The sequence below is a fragment of the Phocoena sinus genome, chromosome 6 (assembly GCF_008692025.1).
Source record: "Phocoena sinus isolate mPhoSin1 chromosome 6, mPhoSin1.pri, whole genome shotgun sequence".
NCBI classification, from domain to species: Eukaryota; Metazoa; Chordata; class Mammalia; order Artiodactyla; family Phocoenidae; genus Phocoena; species Phocoena sinus.
In genome coordinates, this window is record NC_045768.1 from 22,573,914 (window position 1) to 22,598,560 (window position 24,647).

Consider the following 24,647-nt stretch of genomic DNA (forward strand, 5'->3'; position numbering starts at 1 on the left):
CAGGGGGCGGCCCCGCTCCGGGCGACGGCCGAGGGGCGGGCGGAGGGCCGGGCTCGGCGGGCCGCGGGGCGGGGGCTGCGGGGATTGACCGCGCAGCCTGAAGCCAGCCCGGGGGCGGCGGGAGCCGGACGCGCGGCGGCGACGGGCGCAGGTAAAGGAACTGGCGCGGCGCGGGGTGGCGCGAGGGGACGGTGCCTTCTGAGCGCGGCGCCAGCTTTCGCCGGGTCCCTTCCGCCGCCAAACGGCGCGCTGTCCTGCGGCAGACAGGCTTTGTGGCTGTGTGTATGTGTGTGTGTGTGTGTGTCTGTGTCTGTGTGTGTGTGTGTGTACGCGCGCGCCTGTGCCGGGTGTGGGTGGGTGTGCATGCTCGCGGGCCGACCTGCAGGAGGCGAGGCGCTCCTGGCCTCCCCAGCCAACCAGTTGATCGAGCCCCGGGAGGGAAGTGGCCGCAGCCGCCCGGGCCGCCGGCCCTCCCGTCCCCCACGCTGTGCCCCGTGCCAGCGGCCGGGACCCGCCCAAGTGACACGTAGGTGGTCTCCGGTTACCTGGGTCTGGGTGGGGGCCCGAGCTGGCAGGCGGGAGGCGCTCAACATTACCCCCAAGCCGCGTCCCGGTGGACGTGGACCGCCGGGGGTCCCCGCGACCCGCAGCGCCGAGCTTCCGCACCACTTGCTTCTCACCGGCCACGCAGCGGTCTCTCCCCGCCTGAGGACTTTAATCTTAAGTTTCTGTCCGGACGTCTAACAAACACGTTTATCAAGTAACTGGGGAATCTAAGGCAAGGGAGGGACCTGGCTTTGAGTTGGTGGTTTTGAAATAGACGGGCTCGTTGTGTGTGTGTGTGTGCGCGCGCGTGTGCGCAGGACTAGTTTGTTGTGAATGGATTTACCATTTATTCTTGTTTTTCTTTGCTGCCATTTGGACTTTGATGTGTAAGAATGACGGTATCCAGGACTTGTTGCTGCCTTCAGTCTGGGGCCTGAGATTGCTGCTTTCTGCTGCTACTTCTCTTTTTTTTGTTGTTGAAATCTATGGAGGTTTCCTAAATGTGGGTTTCCAGTGAGCGCTGGCTTGTTAAAGTTTCACTATGAACGCGTTGTTTCCCATTGGAATAGATACATATTTACAAACATGAATCTTGAAAACAGGTGACTGCAGTTATGAGAGCAAAATCCTCTATTCCTTCGGGCTTTAACAGTCCGTGATTTTCACCTATTTGCATTAAGTGTCGTTTGCCCAGCCTAAACATAACTGTGAAGCAGGAGGTCTGTTATTCAAAGCTTGCAATTCGGGTTAGAGGGAGACCGTGCTGGTTTAAAACTAAGTTCATTTTCCTAAGAAACTATTCCCTTGTCAAATAAGAGTAGTAAGCCCCAAGGAAAAAGGGTATGTACTGAAATTATGGCTATTTGGACCGAATTAAATTGCATTAACACACACATACATAATGTCATCCATTTGTTTCTGCCCTTGATTCTCCAATTCTGGGGAGGCCGGAGCATATTTGCTCCAAAAGCAAAATTGTGAATAATGATCAGCATTATTAAGACGCATTTTTCCTGATACCGTTTAATTTGAGGATAAAGAAGCCAAGTAGCCAGAGAAAGAGGTAGTGTGTGGCGGGAGGGCCGGGCTGAGGGGCCAGGCAGGAGGACTGGGTTATCATAATCTGATCCCACAGACACACCACGTCCCCTAGTGGTGCGACTTTAGCCGGTTAGGTCAGCTGGTCCTCCTTCTTGGTGTACTCATCTGGAAAATGGAGGGGTTTGATCATCTCTGCTGTTCCTTCCAGCTCCCCCCACATAACTACAAACTGGAGGGTGGTTATCCCATGCTAGAACAGTAGGGAGAGAGTAGAGGGAAGTGTCAACTGTTAGTCTGGGAGGTAAGGGGGAGGGCAGGAAGGCCAAGAGGGTTGAGGAAAAGCAGCAGTGGGAGATGCCTGGAGGGGGAAGAACCTGGAGCTGGGAGTCGGTTCTCCCCTGTTTTTTCTTTCCTCCTGCACAAGGACATCAATAATACCACCCTACCCCACCCCAGTCAGTCTTCCATTACCCGTATTATTTAAAGTGGGTGAGCTACTTAACCTTAAAATTGACTTGGAGTCTGTAGTCTGACCTGGCCAACTTCCCATTTGCATCGCTGTCTCTCAAGAGATGAGCTGCAGCTCAGTGCTGAGGGCACTCAGTGGATCTCAGAAATCTCTGTGAGTGATGGGAAAAGTTACCAGACATGGGAATGTAAGTGGCAGCCCTTTCAACACCTGAGTTTGAAACGTCTGTTTTTATTTGAAGCTAATCTTTTCCGAAAAGTAATTTGATTTAAAAGAAGATTCTACCACAGACTTCTCAAGGTTTTACTGAATCTGTTCTGACTGTTAGACCTACTGGAAAATTCAAAGCAAGTAAAACTCTCACTTGCTAAGTCTTTTTGATACATAGTGACAGTCAGTCTGAAGTTCATGATTTTTAGGCAGGAGAATCTTATTTCAAATGCTTAGTAAGGAAAGTTGCAACCTGAGTGGAATATACTGTATCATTTTCACTGGGACGCTCAAAGTGTCCAAATAACAAGACCTGAGATTTAGTTTGAGGTCACGATTTTAATATCGTGCTTGATGTGTGGCCTGTCTCCCTTTTCTTTAATTTTTTTTTTTTTGGTACCTATATGCATACACACTTGAGGAACATGGTGTATTTTAAAAGTGAAGTGTGATGTAATAAAACTTGGTTTAAAATTTGAAAGCTTGCTCTGGCCTTGCTAACTCAGCATCTTATTTGGTTTCTAATGTTTACATACCACGCTATGTTCCAAATCCCTGTAGTGTTATTTAGCTATCTCATGGAGAGCTATTATGGATGCCTTAGAAAGTTGGGAGAAAAGGAGGAAATTTTAATTGGATAAGCAGTTACTGCATTCCTTCGACGGTGGCAGATACAAGGATGAGAAAAAGGAGGCTCTAGAAAGAGCTGCAGTACAGAGGGAAAAGATGCAGCTAACTTCAATATATAGCAGCTGGGTTGCATAACTAGGCGGCAGCTGTAGAATCTAAGAAACTTGGCATGCCAGGCAATGGAAAATTAAATTCTGTCTCTGGGGAAGACTTCACAAAAGGGACTTGAAGGATGAAAATGATGTGTCTCTTAAAAGATGAATGGTGGGGAGTGAACTATGTAGTAGGAGTCCGGAGTAATGGAGGCTGGAAAGATACAAGGCGATAAATTGTGGGGACCTTGGCTGTTATTTTAAGGAATTGTACTACCTAGGGACAGGGAGGGGGAAGTACGGTTTAACCCCACAACGCAGGAAGGCACTGAGTCACAAATACTGGGCATAGAGGGCTGAAATGATTGAGAGGTGCCTGGGCCCTGATTCCATCACATACCCTCGTAACTCATGCCGAGTGAGTTTCAGGGCGCTGCTGCCAGCTTATCCAGATTATAGAAAGGTTACAGAATAAAGAATATGCAGTTTCTTCTCCCGTATTGCCCCCAAATTGATAGTGGCCTTTTGAGAAATTTAATTTAGTGAAAATTAATGATGTTATTATGTTACATCTGGACCTTGCGAGGCCCTTGAAGCATGTGGGTTAAAATTGCTCTCCAGGCTCAGAGCTGACCAAGAAAGCATTTTGTTTTGTTTTTGTTTAGGGAAGGGCCTGCTAGTTAATGCTAATTGAAACGTGAATCTCACGGAAACCGACATTCTTGACTGTGTGTATGTGATACATAGTATTTCACAGTGGTTGAATATTTGCAGCACAGAAGAGAATTATTATTAGTTTAGAAATGGGGTTAACGCCCTTGTAAAAGGTAAGGGGGTGATGTTGGGGAGAAGGGAGAAGCACCCTTGGTGTTGCAGTGAGGGCTGACACAACCACAGAGATCCTTTAAGTTCAACCTCCACTAGAAGTAGCTTGCCCAGTGCTGTGGAGGAATACTTCTCTAAGAACCTCCTTTCTGGTCGTGTGCCTCTTTTGTTGATGTTGTCCTTTCCCCTAACTCTCCAGAGTGAAGGTGTATAGCTCATTATCTCTCAGACAGGAAGAATCTCTGTGGACTCCATTTGGGAGAGACTTCCAGCAACTCTGGAGGTTTCCTCTCACACACAATACCTCTGTGTCAAAGGTGGGAGTGGGTGGCCTTTCAGCTGCATGTCAAAGGTGCAGCTGATTTGAGTAAGTCTTCTAATTGCCTTCGAATCTGGAGGTGCTGGGCTAATAAGGAGACAGATGATGAAAGGAGACTAGGTCAGCTGCTTTTTACTGTCTTCTGAACACAATTTGAGTGAATGATCCTCCCAGCAGTTTGTTTTATCTTCTGCAAGGGAACTTGGGTTTGGCACGTTTAATCAATTAATTAAATTAGTTAAGTTGAAGTAACTCAAAGTTTTTTGGTTTTTTTAGGAGGGGGGAGGGAGAGTGCTGGTTTTGGTGATTTTATTTAAATTCCCTGGCTTTTTTTTTTGCAGCAGGTTGGTATGATTTCAAAGTAATGTTGTTGTTACTATTATTGACCTGGGGGTGTGGGGCAAAGAAAATTGTCTCAATCCTTGGATGTTGGCTCCTGTCATCTGATCAGTACTGTAGAAACTTCAACTTTGAAGCTCATGTAACATTCAAATTTCTTTCAGAAATGAGAGGACTATTTTACTACATGTGTGGATTTAGGCTATAATTTATTTGATTTTTGTGGTACTGTTTTTAAAAAAAGTGGTGTTAAGGACAGGGCAGACTCTTAACTTTAGTCCAGTGCTAAAACAAATAACGTGTAAGCCTGAATGAGGTAGATCAGGTTGTGTTTATTTAATATGGAGATAAAGGAAAGGGATTTCAGAACCAGCCTCTTTCTCTGAAAGAGAGAAAGTTGGACTAATAAAACCTGGTTATGGATCTCTTTGGGGTGGGATTTCCAAGGTTGAAACTGTTGTTAAAGGAACTCTTGTTCATCATGGCCATTGTGTGTGCCTTGGCTTCTTAAGGTTTAGGATTCACTGTACAGAGAGGGCTACTGTGAACCATTCCTTTTTAGCAAGTTTTCTTTTTTCCCATTTTCTTAAATCTCAGAACAATAGACTGGGTTCGATTTCATGTAAGTCTGCTATACTCAACTTTCTTCCTCTATGTTTAAGCGGTTCTTCTTGACCAATCCCCAAGCCACCTTCATTCTGAAACTTGGCCCTAACAGAAGGATACTCCTGGCTCTTTGGAAGGAGCAATGATTTGGTGGCAGAGGAAACAAGTTCTGTTCTACCCCTAGCAGCACTGAACTGACAGTCTGCTATAACCCAAGCATTGTGCTAGGTGCTAGATGGAGGCAGGGAGGGGGGATGAATAAGGCAGGATTCCTACCCTCCAGCAGGAGCTGAGTTTACAGACATATTAACAGATGATGATTGCAATTCAGTGTAACAGGTGTGATGAGGGAGATAAGCTCAGGGCACTGTGGGAGCACCAAGCAGGGGCACCTGACCCTCAGGGGCATGGGTTGGAGGTGAGGGTGAGGGAAGGCTCCTAGGAGATTAAGATCTGGGAGGGACCTAGGAGATAAAACAAGAAACACAGAAGAGAAAAAGGTAATCAAGATAGAGGGAATCAAGGGGCTTTTAATTTCCAGTGTTGTTATTGCTGAATGAGTCGAAGTTCCATTTTTTTTCTTTTTTTTTTTTTTTTTTTTGCGGTATGCGGGCCTCTCACTGTTGTGGCCTCTCCCGTTGCGGAGCACATGAACCCGTGTCCCCTGCATCGGCAGGTGGACTCTCAACCACTGCGCCACCAGGGAAGCCCAATTCTTTTTATATCTGTAAAATAAGAATAGGCACTGATATTATCTAGTTGCTAATTCTAGTTTTCGTTTACTTTGTTCCTTAATCTTTAATTTGTTCATTTATTCCAGATGCAGTAGATATTTGTTGCACACCTACTAGGTACTCTGGAACAGTAGGAAACAAGACACAGAAGGTCCCCTCTCTCGAGGAGCTTGCATTCTATCATATTATGTTCATGACTGAAGTTCTTCTGAAACATCTTCAGATATGGAGCATGTTTGTTGAGTTTCAACTTTAGGAATGTTTTCTTCAAATTAGGCCCAGTGTTTTCAGGTCAGTTAGCTTTTCTTAACAAGATGAGAAGAGATGGATCCTGGTATTCTCATTTTCGTTTTATAAACTTGAAACATTTTTGCCCAGATTTACCTCTTAGTTGTCAAGTCCAGAGATAGACGTAACTGTGTCTTATCTGTAGCCCTGGCTTGCTTCCTTCTCATTTCAGATATTCTTACTTTTGATGCAATTTGTGTTTGAGGTTCTGTATTCAGTTGATGACTTGCTTCCTAGAATAATCCAAACCTAGCCTTGGTGGGAAGTCAGACCTATTTTGAGGTCATGCCACAGTGAACTCTGCTTGGTTAATGCATTTTACTTATCCTGTTTAAGTCACTCGGCTATGAACACAGTACAAAGTGTTCTCACCAGAAGATAGCTGCATTCATTTATAGAAAGATGGGGGTTTTGTAATGATTCAAATGATACAGATATGTCTGAAGTAAATGTAATATCCCTCTGCTCTTTCTAGCGTACCCATCTGATGTAACCAACCCCTCTGTCATGAATTTGTTACGTAGCCTTCCATAATTGTACTTCTGCTTATACAAACCTAATGTTTGTGTTTATATATATTGATGCATGTGGGGTATGTGTCTGTGCGTGCATGTGCTCTCTCTTGCCTCTTTTTGTTTTGGAGAGGCTGTGGTTGAGATTGCCATCATGGGCCAGACGTTTGAGGTCCCAGGAGCCTGCATGGCTCTTCCTGAATCGGTGCAGCGTGCTATGAGGGATTCCCTGGCGGTCCAGTGGTGAGGACTCCACGCTTTCATTGCAGGGGGCACGGGTTCAGTCCCTGGTCAGAGAACTAAGATCCCACAAGCCGTGTGGCCCAGCCAAAAAAAAAAAAAAAACCAAAAGCAAACACAAAAAAGGGTTTTTGTCCCAGAGATGGCAAGGTTGGGCTATTATGAATGGGAAAGAAGAAAACGATTTCCAGCTGCGTGACAACCAAGACAACAAATATCATTGCCCCAGAATGTTGTTTCCACCAGGACTCTGCTTCACCCCGGTCTCTGGTGAGGGAAGGCGGGGCATTTAGAAGCACGTGGTGGGTATCTGCGAACCTTTCGTTAGGTGCAAAGCAAGGCAGCTGGGGAGCGCCTATCAACTGCTTCCAGAGCAGAGCAGATAGGGGGAGTTACTCATTACAGGCAGGTTTCGTTATGGGAGCATTAAACGAGGCCCCCCTAGCAGTCGGCAATCAGCAGGTGATAAGGATGGAGAGTTTTTAGCCCAGGGAGCAGCACAGCTGAAATAGAATTGCCTTTTGTTAAGGGGCTGCTTTGCCATCTTGGACTATGATTTGTTGGGAGAGGGATTATTGTCATGTCGAGAAAAGGAGGAATTCATTCTGTACGTGGTATTTATTATAATTCCACAGAGAACTGCTTGCTTTACTTTCTGAGTAGACACAGAGACCCAGAGGTTCAAAGGCTAGGGCAGGATGACTTGGCTTTTCCAAATTCAGTAGGATCTGTGCTCTCCTCCCTTTATCTGAGACCCTGTCAGTTCAGTTTCATGCAGCTAAAATCTCTGCATGCTTATGAGATTCAGTCCCTGTGCTTGGCTGAGGACACTACAGTAAAAAAAATTAAAGAAGGAAAAACAACCAGCAAGAAAGGATGGTTCCCTGCTCTCAGCCAGCTTCTAGACATGGAGAGGCATGGATACAAATGCCTGGGATCACGCAGACAGTGATAAATATTGTAAACCGAGGTTTAAACAAAGTGCCATCTGAATATCTGAGGATGGAGAGAGTAACTCTACCTTGGAGTAGAGGAAACATTTGCAGGGGGTTTCTGGCCTCAATGGGCAAGTGGGCTGAGAAGCTCATTCCGTGCAGAGGAGCCATATCGAAGGCCCGGGAGCTGCATGTGAGTGATGGGTTACAATTTGTGGCTGAGTGGTGGTCTGCTTTGGGTCAGTCTTTTTTTTTTTTTTTTAAATTAATTAATTAATTAATTAACTTTTGGCTGCGTTGGGTCTCTTGCTGTGTGCGAGCTTTCTCTAGTAGCAGCAAGGAGGGGCTACTTTTCCTTGCGGTGCGCAGGCTTCTCATTGCGGTGGCTTCTCTTGTTGCAGAGCACGGGCTCTAGGCGTGTGGGCCTCAGTAGTTGTGGCTCGCGGGCTCTAGAGCGCAGGCTCAGTAGTTGTGGCGCATGGGCTTAGTTGCTCCACGGCATGTGGAATCTTCCCGGACCAGGGCTCGTACCCGTGTCCCTTGCATTGGCAGACGGATTCTTAACCACTGCGCCACCAGGGAAGCCCTTTGGGTCAGCCCTCCCAGCCTCCCAGCCTAGAAGGGTGCAGGGAGCTTCTGGGGACAAAAAAAGGGCACGTCGATGCCATTAGCAGAGAGCAGGGGCATGAGGCTATGAGGATTGTGTCCGTGCGGCATGCTGGTTTTAGACATGTCTAAAGCTAAGGAGGCAGAGATTTTCGGCTGGTAGCTGGAAATTTGAGCTTGCAACTTAGCTGAGAAGCTAAGGCGTGGCAGTATTCAGGAGTACTTGTTATATGTCAGAGTAAATACCAATGAAATTGATGTGGTAAGGTGGAGAGAAGTTTTAGAGTGAGAAAAGTGATATATACTCAGTGGGTTTTTAAAAATTATTAAAAAAAATTCCTCCCAGCTTTATTGAAGTGTAATTGACAAAACTAAGATATTTAAAGTGTACAATGTGATGATTTGATATCCGAACACATTGTGAAAGGATCCTCTCCCATTGATATAAGTACTAGGTGTCTTAACAAGGACAGTAAGTCATATTTTGATTCTTCAGGTACTTTTTCTATCCAGCAGGTGCTTAAAATAGTTTTGTAGGTTGTCAAACATTCAGTGAACATCCACTATGGCTTCTCTGATGAGGTGGTCCTGGTATGATACAAAGGAGATGGAGTTTCAGTTTGATGTTCCTTTGAGATGAATAAAAGCTTCCAAAACAATCCATTCAGGCAAAGGAAAAAAACATCCTGAAAAGAATTGGAAGATTCTTGGTGATTTGGGGCCTGAGTGGAGTTGCAAATATAGTTTTAGTTTACTGCTGTACTAACAGCATTGAGTATCATATTACTGTCATCACTGTAGTAAAAGACAAGCTGAAAAACTTCTCAGCCTAAAGCCCAGACTTTGAGAAACCCCAGCAAGTTTGCCATGGGGGTTTATAAACTCTGGTCAAGTAAATTTAAGCTTTAATTGCTTGATGAAGGTTAAAAATAACATACAGTAGAACTTTGCTCTTTACCTGGTTACAAAAAGATCTTTTCCAATTAAAAATGTATTTTCATTTCAGGAAATTATATTGGCATACCTTCTTGCAGTAAGATAGAGCAAAGATAATCTGTTCTCAGCCTTTTTCTCTCTAAGCCATTATGATTCTTTAAAATTATACTGATTTCCATTTGAAAGTTGTAAAAACAGTACATGCTCATTTTGGAATTTGGCAAGTCCAGGAGACTCATCCATAGTTCCACTGCTCAGGGATAACTTCCTTATTCCATTTTGGGATAACTTGCAGTTTTTAAAATATTTGATCTTACTGAATATTTATAGCATTTTGCTTTGTATCCTAAGTACACATGGCATTAAAATCTTTTACGTTAATTCTTCATGGACCACATGATAGTCACAGTATTTAATATGTATCATATTTAATCATTTCCTATCTCTGTTTGCTTCTTTATTCTTTTAAGAGTTTTTGCTTCTCTGCCCATCTTTAGGTACTCATGTTCCCAGAGTTCTGTCCTTACTTTAAACGAGCACTATGTATGGACTTACCTACAGAGTAGACTGGTTTCTAGCCCTTTGCCATCGACTGTACCCTCTTGCTGGAATGCTCTGTTTCCAGGCGTCCATATGGTTGCTTTGTCATCATTTTCACATCCTAACTCAAATGTCACCTCTTAGTGTGGCCTTCTCTAATGATCACTACATTTAACATTGTATAACCCTTCCCATTTATCGAGCTTGCCTGTTATTTTCTTCTCCATTGCATTTATATTGTTTTTACTTCTTTGATGAGGGAAAGTATTAATTAAAAAAAAATTCCTGTTTTATTTACTGCCGTTTTCCCAGTGTAATACCCTTAGGGTAATACCTTGCACGTAGAACTCAAATATTTTGAATTAAAAATTTGTTTGAACTGAAATTTTCTGAATAAAAGAATCAATATATTTACCATCTCCACATGTTCTAGTAAATAAGACACAGTCTCGACTGCATGAGATTTACAATCTAGTGAAGGAGACAGCCTCTGAACAAGTAACTCCAAGTTACTTGGAATTAGGGAGGAAAGCAGGGTCTCCTGGAAGTGTCCTGGGGATTGACCTTGTCTGCGAGGGTGAGGAAAGTATCTCTGAGAAAGTGGCATTTATGTGGGGGCTTGAAAGGTGAGTTCAGATAGGTTAGTGAAACTGGGAGGTGAGAATAGAAGAGGAGGGAGACATTGATTAAAGAAAAAGATGGGCTGATTTGATGGGGAAAAAAATCAAGAAAATAGACAAAACTCTGGTTCTCACTTCTTGAGTTGATATTAGGTCATTTGTTTTCAATGAAGGAGTAGACATGGATCAACTTTGTTGTCATCTTTGACGTACATGACTTCATTTTCAATGATTTTGAAATAATGAGCAGTATTTTATTTTAAATTTTGAGTCAGTCATTATTGAGGGAGGAGGAATTTTCATATAAAAGTCCGAAGGTGGCAGTTAAAAAAATGAAGATAGCTTAACTTCTATGTTTTGTGCTAATATAATCACTAAAAATTTAAAACAGTACAGGGACAGTAAATATTTTTGTTAATACCTGACTTTATTGGGAATGCAGCTAGCGGCTCAGTATGACTTGGCTGAATATTGCTTTATTGTTTACATAGAAACTTTTGCATAAATTATCGGTTTTATTTATCATGGTAATTAAGTGAGGTTTGTACAATTTTTACTTATTGTCTATTAGGGATTTCTGTGTCCTGAGGATTGAAAAGAGCATGGTTTCTACAGGTGACAAGTGCAGATATGTTTATTAACTCAGCCACTATAGTAATATTATTCATATCCTCTATGTCCTGATTCTGTACTTGAGCTGTCACAGACTGATAATAATGGTCCTTTAGTCTCTTTCTACAAATGGGCTTTTGTCAGTTTCTTTATAGCAATTTCTATGTGTTACCATAATATTAAATGCATAAAGATTACTGTTAGGCCTTTATTTTGTTTATCAATATAAAATAACCCTTTATGCGTTTGGCACTGCATGCTGCTATTTTCCTGATATTAATCCCAGTGTTTTCTTCTTTTCTTTGTCTGAAATAATTTCACTCATCCTTCTGATTTTAAACTTTTGGTGTCTGTCATTTTGTTTCATATATTTTTGCTTATAAGCAACATTTAATTGGATTTTAACATACCTCTCAAAGGGAAACTTATTCCTTTAATATTTATTGTTATGGCCAATATGTTTGACCTTAATTCTTTAAGTTTTTTTTTCTGAGAGGTACTGTGAAAAGCACTGGTTTACTTCTTCCCACCAGTATCTAGCTGCATGGCCTCAGATAAATTACATAATGTCTCTAGGACTACAGTTTTTATTTGTAAAGGAACATGCATACATAGATTTTCAGTCAATCCTTTAAAAGTGCCTCGTACACTGAACAAATTAGCTGACATTATTATTGTCATTGTTGATGGATTGAGTCATATGAAATTGTTATTTGATTGCTTTTGACCTATAAAAATAGCAGTTTCCTACGGTTCAATCTAATATACTTTCTGGACTTTATTTTCTGTCTTTTTCTATGTATCATTTGTTTCATATACATAAACTATTTTTAAATGGCCAAATCTAGTTTCCACTTTACTAGTGATTATCTTTGTTTTCCAAATACATTCATGATTCTGTGTTTCTCTGGTTCCCAAAGTCAAAGAACTGAATGGCTTTTGATCCCACTCCTCTGCACAACAGAGAATTTAGTATGCCTTTATTTTTTTGCCTTCTTGCCTCTTCTCAATTTCCATCATATTTATATATATATACACTATATATATATTTCAGCGTATAGCTTAAATTTTAAGTGTAGACTTTAGACTTTTGTATTCTAGTTTGTAATAAAATCTGCAGCAGTATTCTGTGTGTGTCTCTAGTTAGTTTTGACCCTCATTTGCACTTGGGGTCCCTTTGCTTATGCTAGTTTGAAAGGTGCCTCCCATGTAGTTGGGGTATGTCCTCATCTTTATCGGGCCAGTTGTATCTTCTGCGTTCCTGAGTTCGACTCAGACTTTTTTCTGCACTCATCAGAGCATCTGACCTGTTGAATTTCTAAAGGTGCAGTGTGAGTCTTTAAGATTCATGTGGTTCAAGAATTTTCTTTTTACCTATCCTTTACAGAGTTAGTGGAAATAATGCCGAGATTTTGGCTTTGCCCTGCCTCTTTCTAGTACTGCTGCCAGTTTTGCCATTTTCTGCACATTTTTGAGCAGTTTGGTGGGAAGTGGGGAGGAGTTGTATTGGGACATTCAGTTCAGTGGCTTTCCAACTTTTTGGACCATGACCCATAGTTAGAAAGGGTCATATATATATGAAGAAAATGACAGTTTCATGCAGCTTACTACATATAATAAGCATGATCCCCCCGCATTTCTGTTATAATCTGTTCGTTTTCATTTAAAAGAAGTGTTGGTCATAATTTAGAAGTTTTGAAAACACTGATTTGGCTGTGAAGGGTGGTTTGAAAAACACTGATCTAGTTTGTTGCTGTTCTATGTGGAATTAGGGTTATTTATTATTCTACAGGTCTTTATTATATACACAGTACCAGTTCTTATGCTAATAGTTGGACTAGAGTGGGGAACAAAGCAGTGATCATCACTGGGGGCATGAAACAGAGTCCAGTGGGAAGGAGGATATTGACCAAATGAGCACCCAAATATATATGGACAAACGTGATGTGTGTTACGAGGGAAAAGCACAGGGAGTTTCAGAAGAAATTAAATGGGGAACCTCATCTGACTTTGGGGTGATTCAGGATTTCCCTCAGGAAGTGACATTTGATTAGATCTGCAGAATGAGAAGGGGTTAACTCAGTGAAGGGTCGAGGTGGGGTGTGTGCGGGATTGTAGAGTCATGGAAGAACTGAGTAATGTAAGCAAAATAAAGTACTGGAAGTGAACGACAGATGGAAGGCAGACCTTTTTGTTTGATGAGTTGGCATTTTTATGATACTTAGTGGGCCTTCCTGTTTGTGGCTTTTTTTTTAAAGTCAGAGGAATAGAAAGAATATTTTGGGGGAGGTGGGTGCCAGTGTGTTTGAAGCAGTTTTGTATTATAGCAGTTTTGTGTATTGGTAAATAATAATAGCATTTGTTGCAGGTATGCTCTGCACTAGAAACTGTACAAAGCTCTGTGTGGATGTAGAGAAGTAGTTTTGGTTGGATTAAAAAAAAAAAATCCTACGTAGTGTAATTACCAATCTAGTAACTATGCATAATTTGTGAGAAAGTAGAGCACTGAAGTTAAGTTTTAGTAAGTGGAGATCTGACGACTGAATGCACATTTCATAGCTTCTTAGTGATTTTTTAAATAATGGTTTGGAATTATTGCTGTGTTAGAATTTTTATTTTTTATTTCCTTATTTTGTCATGACAGGGCTTTAGGGTTCATTCCCCTGCCCCCTTCTTAAAGCTGGGTGAAGAGTTCTAAAATATTTTAAATTGGATATCCATAAATTAAGTGGACCGATTGAGACTAAGTAAGACAGGCGACCATAATTCAAGTACCAGTTTCCCCACCGCTGTCCATGGGGCCTTTGACAGGACCCACCCTTTCCAGGCCTCAAGGTCCTTGTCTTGAAATAGAAGATTCAGAATAATGTGCACAAATCATTCTCTCCATCGTGTTATGCAGTGACTTCATGCTTTTTTTTTCAACTTTGCTCTGGCTGTTTCACCTTCAAAGAATTGACGTTCTTGTGCCACTGAGTTAATTTAGTCTGACAAGCCCAAGCTAAACATGGGAGAACTCCAAGTATTTGCATCCTTACTTGTATCGTAAAGGGAGGCTCAGGTGGTACAAACATCTTGACATTGGACACCAGCACTGATACTTCTGGAAACATGAAGAGTGGGCAGAGATGAAGACTTTCCCGAGCAAATTCTTGAGACTTTAACATCATAGTTTGTAGTTTGCCCACACTTGAAATTACATTGGTTTTTAACCTTTCAGATTCAGTGAGGGTGGAAAAAAATCATTATCTTAGGTTTATATGCTGGATGCTTGCTTTAGGGGAAATGTGTAGTATCTAAATTGTTATACATAATCCACATTTTATAAAAACCCATTGAACAGTAGTGATGTTATATCAAAGAAATTTAAAGGGCTAAGGAATCCCATGGAAGACTAATTCAGTTATAATGACTATTCCAAGTTTAAAGAATACTGGACAAGGATTGGGTTTTCTGTGAAAGGGAATGAAAAGTACTTGGCAGCTCAGCTTTTCTTACCAGTGTGTTAAATCAGTTGATTAAAATATATTAGTTTTGGTAATTTCAAAATAATTTTCAGTCTCCCAATTTCACTTACAAGTACTTTATTTCACTTGTTCTTACTTTTGAGGAAAATGTATTTGAGGAAACAAAAGATAAGATTCATGCTTTTTCTTTTTGAGCACTACCTAATTCCTCATTCATAATAAATATTTATTCAGGAAGCCCAAGTAACTGTGGGTATTTTACTTAGTGTGTTTTGGTATTGCTTCATCAGCTTATATGCCTTTATTTGCTGTTGAGTATCTTCTCCTTAAGCTGATACTATGTGGAAACCTGGCCAGGACCTCAGGCTCCCTGTCTGGGACAAGGCAGAGGCAGGTCACACAGGCGGTGTTTGGGATCAGGTTGGGCATAGGTCCAGGCACGTAATAGGTATGGATGTTGCTCAAGGCTGGTTCTAAGAAGTAGGTTGGATTAGAAGGGGTTGGAGTCATGGGGTTAAGTTAGGTTCAAGGCTGACAGAGTCAGGAAGATGCACAGAGTGTTCTCATGCACCACTCACTATTTTTTTTTTCTTTTTAGCGGTACGCGGGCCTCTCTCTGTTGTGGCCTCTCCCGTTGGCGGAGCACAGGCTCCGGACGCGCAGGCTCAGCGGCCGTGGCTCACGGGCGCAGGCGCTCCGCAGCATGTGGGATCTTCCCGGACCGGGGCACGAACCCGAGTCCCCTGCATCGGCAGGCAGACTCTCAATCACAGCGCCACCAGGGAAGCCCCTGTTTAGAGTATTCTTAAAAAAGTTTTGAAAATTATTTTTGAAACCACATTATGGCAATATTTAAATAAATCAAACCTGTTCATATTTGCAGTTCCCCAATGTAATATATTTTTCATTGAATCATGTTAGTTTTATGGTCTATTCCCATTATGGTCTATTTTATGATGTAATTCTACCTAGAGGTAACAAATGTGTTTTTGTTTCTACTGACCAATTTCTACCTATTGTTATATGTGACAATATAGTCTGAATCATTATATTTTTAATAGCTTAATAGTAATCCATTAAGTTGTTAAACTATTTTTCATTCAACTCTTGCCCTAGTTTTGGACATTTAGTTTTATTTCTCATTTGTTTGCTATTTTATGTTATTTTATTTTTTGCTATTTTAAAAAAGCACTGCACCCAACGACTATCTATGTGATTTTCTGAGACTAAGAGTGAGATCACTAATTTGAGAGTAGTATCATTTGGTTTCCAAGTAGGTTTAGAAAGGTTATTAAGAAAAACTTTTTAAATTACAAAGGTAGTATGTGTTCATTGTAGAAGACAAAAGAAAATATAAAGAAGAAAGAAAGTTGTTATAATCCCCGCCCAGAGATAGCCAGTATCAACTTTATGGGATATTTCCTTCTGATATTTCCTCTGCACATTTTACTAGTTGGTTGAAACCCTGCTGAGTACAATGAGTATACAGTCTTTTGTCTTAATAGTATATCATAATTAGAGGTGACCTTAATTCCATTCAGAAGCTCTACTTCACTGCAGTGAACACCTTTTTCTGTGTTTTGGATGATTTGTTTAGGGTAGATTCCCAGTTACAGAATGTACTGCCTCAAAAGGTAGGGATGATTTTTTGACTAGTGGTGAAAAATGATTAAATCGATTTCCAAAACAATGATAACATGTTATACTCCTACCAACCAAGTTTGAGAAAAATTTAAAGATAGAAATTTGCGTGAATGAAATGTAGGTTTGTAGAACTTGGAAAATGAGTAGAGCAATGGGAAACTTTGATAATAATTGGTCTTGGATGACACTGAGTGCAACTGACCAGACCTTACTGGTGGATGTACTTCTTTCCACTGCGGTGAAATCCTTCATTCCTTTACAGTTCCGTGTTCTAACGAAAGCATCTTGCAGCTTTCTTTGGTCCTGTACCCTTTGAGTGGACAGATTTTAATGTGCCATAAAATATTTTGGTTTTAACTGTATTCACTCTCTTGACTGATTGTGGAAAATTCCTGGTTAATATGCTTCTGCAAAAGAACTGGTTAACTACTAGAAAATGGAACAATTACTCGAAAAATCGATAGCAAAGGATTAAAAGCTAAATAGTATTTATACCTGTACTTGTTTGGTGTATATTACTCATATCAGTCCCCATAAGTTTTATTTTCCTCCAGATGCCAGTTGGTCTTGAGGCCAGGGACTACTTTTGCTCTTTTGGGGAAATTAAGTGAGCTTCCTTAAGAGATAGTTAATTTAGCATTTCATCCATAACTAGAAGGAATCACATGTAATACAGTTCAATTTGATATTCAATTAATGGTCACTTATTAACCTTCACAGATACAAAGATGAGTAAGATGGAGGCCTTGTCTTCAAAAAACTCACAAACGGGAGAGGTGGGAACTAAATGAAAATACTGTGTGGTGAATGAAGCGCTAGAAGTTAGTTACTTGAATATTTCCCTAGCGAAGGTAAAGAAACTTAGTAAGCACAGGAAGGAAATGCAGGAAGAGAAAGTGAGAGTGTGAGTTTCGGGAGAGACCAAGGCAGAGGGTCCCCCTCAGGGTCCTATCCATGTGTTAGGAAAAGGCCACACATTTCACTGTCCTTGCTAGTAGGTGACACGAAGAGGGGACACAAACAACTGTATGATCCAGAAAGCCTGCAAGTATAAGGGCTAAACAAAGGGCACAACTCTTCATGGTGCTGGGAGGAGAGAGGATTTTATGAATGGTTCTTTAAACATTCAGTATGTTAATGTAATGAACAATGTCTCCAAACACAATCTTTACAATGAATATAACCGTGGGGTTAGAAAGACAACAGCAACGTTGCCCAGTAGGGGTCAATGGCATAATGCCAGAGTTTGTCTCAGAAAAGCAATTCTATGGGAGCTAAAGCAAGACAGTTCAGACAAGTAGCTCTTGGCTGATGTAGCTCTGTACAAGGATAGACATTTCACATTCCTCATGGAATAATGGGCTAGATGCCTTTCAGGATATTGCCTGTGAATGTTATTCCTTCAGAAATAATATTTTTGGTAAGTATTGAGTAGCAGTGAGTTCGAGGTTATACAGCTCGACGCTGCGTCTTTTTCTTGTACTCAGGTAAGTGGGGAGCTGTGTGCTTTAAGTGTCACCCCTGCTGGGCAGCAGGAACGAGGATCGGAATGCGACCACATGCTATGGGAATACCTACAGGCATGTTCTGTAGTCTTTTCAGTTCAAGGAGTAGAAGGAATAGAAATGATGGCCCTGACGTTTTATGCCTTTGGCTGGAGTTTGCAAAACTGGCAGTCTGTGTGCTACATGAATTTGGCCCCATATGCATTTGCTTTGTTCAGTATGAGGTTTTAAAAGGTGACATAGCCAGGCAGGCATTATGACTGGTCCTAATCATGCAGAGTCGAGATCTGTTTTCGCTAGATACTTCATTTATTTATGATACCTGGTTGGTCCCTGGAGATGTTTGTATTCGTGACACCTGCCAAAGTATGATCACAGCATAATGTGAAGTATGTGTAACTTTCCGAGGCAGCATAGAACAGGTAGTGATTACTCTGGGTGGGGAGGAGGGTCATAAAAGGTTTTGTTGAGAGGTGGTTCTGAGGCTGGGACTGGAAGGATGAAGTAGGTGTTTGCCAGGCACAGAGTTTGGGCAAGGGAAGGTGTTCCAGGAAGAGCCAAGCGCGTGTGTAAAGACACTTGTGTCGATCAGTATTATGTGTTAGGGCAGTTTCGAGCAGGTCCAAAGTGCTGATGGTTCATGAGGATGGGAGGTTATGGCTGAAGTGGGAAGTAGCTGGAGGACTCAGTAGGCTGCGCTCAAGGGTCTTGGACTTGAGGCAATGGGAAAACATGGAAGGGTTTAAAACTGACCATTGGCATGCTAGATATCTGTTCCAGGAAGATTAGTCTCCACACAGCTAAGGGAAATGGTAGGGGGAAGGGACTTGGAATATCCTAGGGGAGATGATTAGGACCTGAATTAAGGCAGTGATAGTGGGTTTGGAGGGAAGGAGTCAGATGTGAAAGATGTTCAGGAGGAAGAATTGACACAATTTAGTGAATGGGTAGATATGGTAGGCGAGGGAGAGTGGGGAGCAATGGTGAATGAATGGTGATTCCATTGACTAAGATGGAGAAGTAGGAGAGAGCAAGGAGGGCATGGGAAGTCTGTGCGTTTGCCAGGGCTGCCATGACAAAGTACCACAAACTGGGTAGCTTAAACAATGGAACATTTTCTCATAACTGGAGGCTAGAAGCCCAGGATCAAGGTGTTGGCAGGGTTGGTTTTGTTGTTGTTGTTTTGTTTTGTTTTGTTTGCGGTACGCGGGCCTCTCACTGTTGTGGCCTCTCCCGTTGCGGAGCACAGGCTCCGGACGCGCAGGCTCAGCGGCCATGGCTCACGGGCTCAGCCGCTCTGCGGCATGTGGGATCCTCCCGGACCGGGGCACGAACCCGTGTCCCCTGCATTGGCAGGCGGACTCTCAACCACTGCGCCACCAGGGAAGCCCAGGGTTGGTTTTTTTTTGAGGCATCTCTTGGCTTGTAGATGGCCGCCTCCCTGTGTATCTTCATATGACCTTTCTTCTGTGTGCATACGTCTGTATCCCAATTTCCTCTTCTTCTAAGGACACCAGCCATATTGGATTACAGTCCACCCTAAAGACCTCATTTTAACTTGATTACCTCATTAAAAACCCTATATCCAAAAAAGGTCAGATTTTGAGGTACTAGGTGTTAGGACTTCACCATATGAATCTTTGAGGACACAGTTCAGCCCCTAACAGGAAGGATGAGGAGTGTAGTTGGTACATGTTGAGTTTGAGATGCCTGTGGATGTGCAGTGGTGGTTCTGGAATGCGTTGAGAGATGTGAGAACACAGCTCAGAAAAGTGCTCCAGATTTGGTAGTTGATACCATGGGAGTAGATAGTGATCTTGGACCGTGGTACCCAACCTTGTCTTATTTTAAGAATCGCCTTGTTGGGGGAGCTTTTAAAATAAATCACATGCAGGGGTTCCGCTTGAGACCCTCTGACCCCATCTTTGGGACAGACACTGGGGCAGCCACCTCGTGATTTAATGTGCATCCGAGTTTGAGAGGAGTGTCTAGGGCATGTGATGGGTGAGCCAGAGAAGACGTATGAAAGAATGGCCCAGATCACTCAAGTGATGGCTGGAAGGGGAGAGCAGGAGGGGAAGGGCAGAATTTCAAGAGGCTTCTTGCCTGATGTCCACTGATGTCTCCATGATGGTTGTGAACGTTATGGAGCTTATTTGAGAGGATTAAAGGCTTAGAAGAGCTACCAGGAGAAATGGAAGACAGCAAAGAGCAATGACACCATTAATGGCTGCTGTCATGAGCTCTGCTGGGATGAGAAGAAATGATGAGCAGTGACATCTTCATCTTATCCATACATTTGCTCCATGGGGCCTCTGGAGGCTGTGAGTGGGGGCAGAACTAATCAGAATTGAGGTGTTAAAAGGCAGAAAGGAGTGTGTGAGGTAGCAGGCTGGTGCGGGGTGGGGGGGTGGCCTGTGACATTTAGGCTGGATATTGTGGGAACTGAGGCTGGACAGAGCTGATGAAAATGGGGAAAATGGAGGGGGCAGGAAGCTGAATATTTTGACATCCAAGGGCAGATAGAGCGTATGTGAGTGATAACAGCTGTACGGATGTACAGTTCCAGTTAGAAAGGGGATTTTGAAGTGCCATGGGGCAGTTCTGGGTAATGAGGGGCTAAGCAGAGAGGTCAGATTTGGGGGTATGTTGAAATTACTCGTGCTAATGACTTGCTTGATGACTGAGTTGTTTGAAGGAGGGAATGGAGGGTAGGAGGGATTTACTAAATAACCTTTAAGGTCCTTCCAGCCCTATGATTTAACAAAATGTCATTTTTTTTGAGCCACTGCTATCCTTTTTTTTCCTCCCTTTTGTTGTTTTGGAATCCGAATGCAGCAATCTGGAAAGTAACCATTTAACACTTCTATTTTTATTGATCCCCTTGTAACTGTAAATGTTTGACAGGTTATGGCCTCTTTACATGCCGTTGGAATCTATTAGGGCACGTTTCGTAGGGTTCATACAGGGTGAAGTAGTACATTGGTCAGAAATGTCTCCACCAAACAGCTGGCTTCTGAGGCCTGTAAGGAGCAATTATGACAGGAAGGAGAGGCGTTACTGAAGTTCTTTTTAAAGGTAAGGTTAGTTGGATTCATCTTTTACCACACGGCAAAGGTCATTGTTACTACATTTACCATTTCGGGTTAGGAGTTTAACCTCTTTATTGTGGATTTGTTGGTCCTGGCATTTTAGTTTTGCGGTAGGATGTTTTGTCTGCCGTTTTCATCTGTATTTGGAATGAGAACGAAGTATCGTTTTTAAAGCTAGGACCCAAAACAATGGAAAGAACTGTGAGGGCACATTCTGTGTTCAGCGGTAGAATTTCTTGTGGTTGTTGGAGGAGATAAATTTGACCCTCATTCTAGCATATAAAGATGACTCTTGGGCTTCCCTGGTGGCGCAGTGGTTGGGAGTCCGCCTGCCGACGCAGGGGACACGGGTTCATGCCCCGGTCTGGGAGGATCCCGCATGCCGCGAAGCGGCTGGGCCCGTGGGCCATGGCCGCTGAGCCTGTGCGTCCAGGGCCTGTGCTCCGAATGGGAGAGGCCATAGTGGTGAGAGGCCCGCATACCACAAAAAAAAAAAAAAAAAAAAAGATGACTCTTGAGTTCTTGTTGCAGCAAATGCAGACATCAACTACTGGGATTTTGAGTTTGCTTATTTGGGGAAAAGCATTTTCTAAATCACATCAAGCTTATTATTAATACAAGAAAGGTTGAAAATTGTAAGAGTGAAACTTCAGAGCGTTCACAAAGCTACGGGCTGAAATCCAACTGGTGTGTCTTGTATGGTCACAGAAATCCCTCTCCTCTGTTGCTTGGGGTTTACTTTTCTTCTCCTCTCATTCCTTGCCTTCCTTTTCTTCTTTCTTCTGGCAAGTCCTCCACATTGAGCAGTTTCTCAGCTTTTTACCGCCCACCTCCAAGGATCAAGTGTCAGTGAATAATTTCTTTAGGATATTTATTTCCCTAAATTCAGCCCCATCTCATACGCTGCCCTTCCCTCATTCTCCTACTACATCCCCTACTACTGTTCTCCCTGTAGGGACAAGTTTGGACTGGAACTAAAAGAAGGGATTACCAGTACTGGCTTCTAATACCAGTTTAACCATCAGTTGAAACCAGCCCAGATTGTACTGTTCACTTGGATTCTGCCTTTGTGGACCTACAGGAGATAGAGGCGGAGGGAGAATGAGAGAATGAGAGAGAATGGATGGTTTTGTGTGTGGTTAAGCGGTAATCATTTAGCAACCGTGAAGGTAGGGCATGGGTTCTTGCCTTTTACTTTGCGTCAGAATCAACAGAGAGTATGTTTAAAATGCGAAGTCCTGGACCCTCTCACAGAGATTCTGATTCAGGCAATCTGGGAAGGGTTCAGGACTGCATTTTAAACAAACTCTACTGACAGACCACATTTTCTTTTTTTTTTTAAACATCTTTATTGGAGTATAATTGCTTTACAATGGTGTGTTAGTTTCTGCTTTATAACAAAGAGAATCAGCTATACATATACATATATCCCCATATCCCCTTCCTCTTGCGACTCCCTCCCATCCTCCCTATCCCACCCCTCTAGGTGGTCACAAACCACCGAGCTGATCTCCCTGTGCTATGCGGCTGCTTCCCACTAGCTATCTGTTTTACATTTGGTAGTGCATATATGTCCATGCCACTCTCTCACTTCGTCCCAGCTTACCCTTCCCCCTCCCCGTGTCAAGTCCATTCTCTACGTCTGCGTCTTTATTCCTGTCCTGCCCCTAGGTTCTTCATAGCAATTTTTTTTTTTTCGATTCCATATATATGTGTTAGCATGCTGTATTTGTTTTTCTCTTTCTGACTTACTTCACTCTGTATAACAGACTCTAGGTCCATCCACGTCACTGCAAATAACTCAATTTCGTTTCTTTTTATGGCTGAGTAATATTCCATTGTATATATGTGCCACATCTTCTTTATCCATTAGTCTGTCGCTGGACACTTAGGTTGCTTCCATGTCCTGGCTATTGTAAATAGAGCTGCAATGAACATTGTGGTACATGACTCTTTTTTTTAACATTTTTATTGGAGTATAATTGCTTTACAATGGTGTGTTCGTTTCTGCTTTATAACAAAGTGAATCAGTTATACATATACATATATCCCCATATCTCTTCTCTCTTGCGTCTCCCTCCCTCCCATCCTCCCTATCCCACCCCTCTAGCTGGTTACACAGCACCGAGCTGATCTCCCTGTGCTATGCGACTGCTTCCCACTAGCTATCTATTTTATATTTGGTAGTGTATATATGTCCATATATACACTACCACTCTCTCACTTTGTCCCAGCTTACCCTTCCCCCTTCCCGTGTCCTCAAGTCCATTCTCTAGTAGTCTGTGTCTCTATTCCTGCATGACTCTTCTTGAATTATGGTTTTCTCAGGGTATATGCCCAGAAGTGGGATTGCTGGGTCGTATGCTAGTTCTATTTTTAGGTTTTTAAGGAACGTCCATACTGTTCTACATAGTGGCTGTATCAGATTACATTCCCACCAACAGTGCACGAGGGTTCCCTTTTCTCCACACCCTCTCCAGAATTTATTGTTTGTAGATTTTTTGACGATGGCCATTCTGACCGGTGCGAGGTGATACCTCATTGTAGTTTTGATTTGCATTTCTCTAATGATTAGTAATGTTGAGCATTCTTTCATGAGTTTGTTGGCAATCTGTATATCTTCTTTGGAGAAATGTCTACTTAGGTCTTCTGCCCATTTTTGGATTGGGTTGTTTGTTTTTTTGATATTGAGCGGCATGAGCTGCTTGTAAATTTTGGAGATTAATCCTTTGTCAGTTGCTTCATTTGCAAATATTTTCTTCCCCACATTTTCTTTGAGAAACTTTTAGGGACTTTAATTTTTATAATTCTCAGTTTCACAGTAATAGCATATTTCAAGGCTGGGCCCATTTGAAATGGCTGTTATCTCAAACTATAGACTTTATTTCATGATAGTGTGTTCTTTAAATACCTCATATCTGAAAATTAAAATGAAAGCAAGTGAGATGTAGGTTTCACTGTGTTCTGGATTGGTCAGAAGCACCCAGCAAGGGTACTCTATTGTGTTTTAGGTTGTAAAAGGGGTTGTAAAGGATCTATGAGATAGGAATTTTGAGAAAAGAAAGGAATAAATGGGTGACTCGACCTCTACCCTTGTCTGCCTGATCCACCTTCAGGTGTTGGAAGGATGAGATTCAGTTTGATTACAGAAGAGCAGCTGAGCCCCCTAGATGGGCTTTTCAGCCGGGATGATGTGAACTATATTTAAGAGAATTTCTAGCTAGCAACCTGCCCAAGGACTTCATGGCTGGCCTTGGAAGGGAGTGAGCTTCCTGTCATTGGAAGTGTTCCAGCAGATAATGGAGAATGTAGACGAGATGAAAGCATTGGGGAAGAGGAAGAACTAGATGACCTCAGCAGTTTCCTTCCAATTGTGAGATACTACTTATTTCATGAACAGCACACTTAAAAGTTTTAGGATTCTATACAAGAATCCAAGGTGAAAATAAGACTAGGTAAACTATAGTTGGTCAATGGATTACACACCTCCCTCCCTCCCTCCCTCTCTCTCTCTCTCTCTCTCTGTCTCTCTCTCTCTCTCTCTCTCTCTCTCTCTCTCTCTCTCTCTCTCTTTCTCTCAGGCTCACAAATGATAAATGCCAGGCTGGTTTTGGGTTGCCTTTGAAGTTTATTATTTGCAGGTGTAGAAGCTCTTAGTTTTAGCTTGTAATGTTTCGAGACATGAAGTGCTCTCTTGAACTGTCTTTGATGATTTGATGTTTATACATCGGTTCTGCTGTGAATTTGGAAGGCACTGCAGAATCACTCTTTTAAAGATCAGACGATGGCTGGATAGAATAAATTAAAAGTTTTTTCCTGATATTTTGTAGATTCTTGTT

At 42.3% G+C, this 24,647-nt stretch overlaps 1 protein-coding gene across 2 annotated transcripts in view; it reads left to right on the forward strand.

The window, feature by feature from the left end:
- LPAR1 (lysophosphatidic acid receptor 1) overlaps positions 1-24,647 on the forward strand; it is a 160,328-nt gene that overhangs the window by 1,055 nt on the left and 134,626 nt on the right. The window lies entirely within an intron of this gene.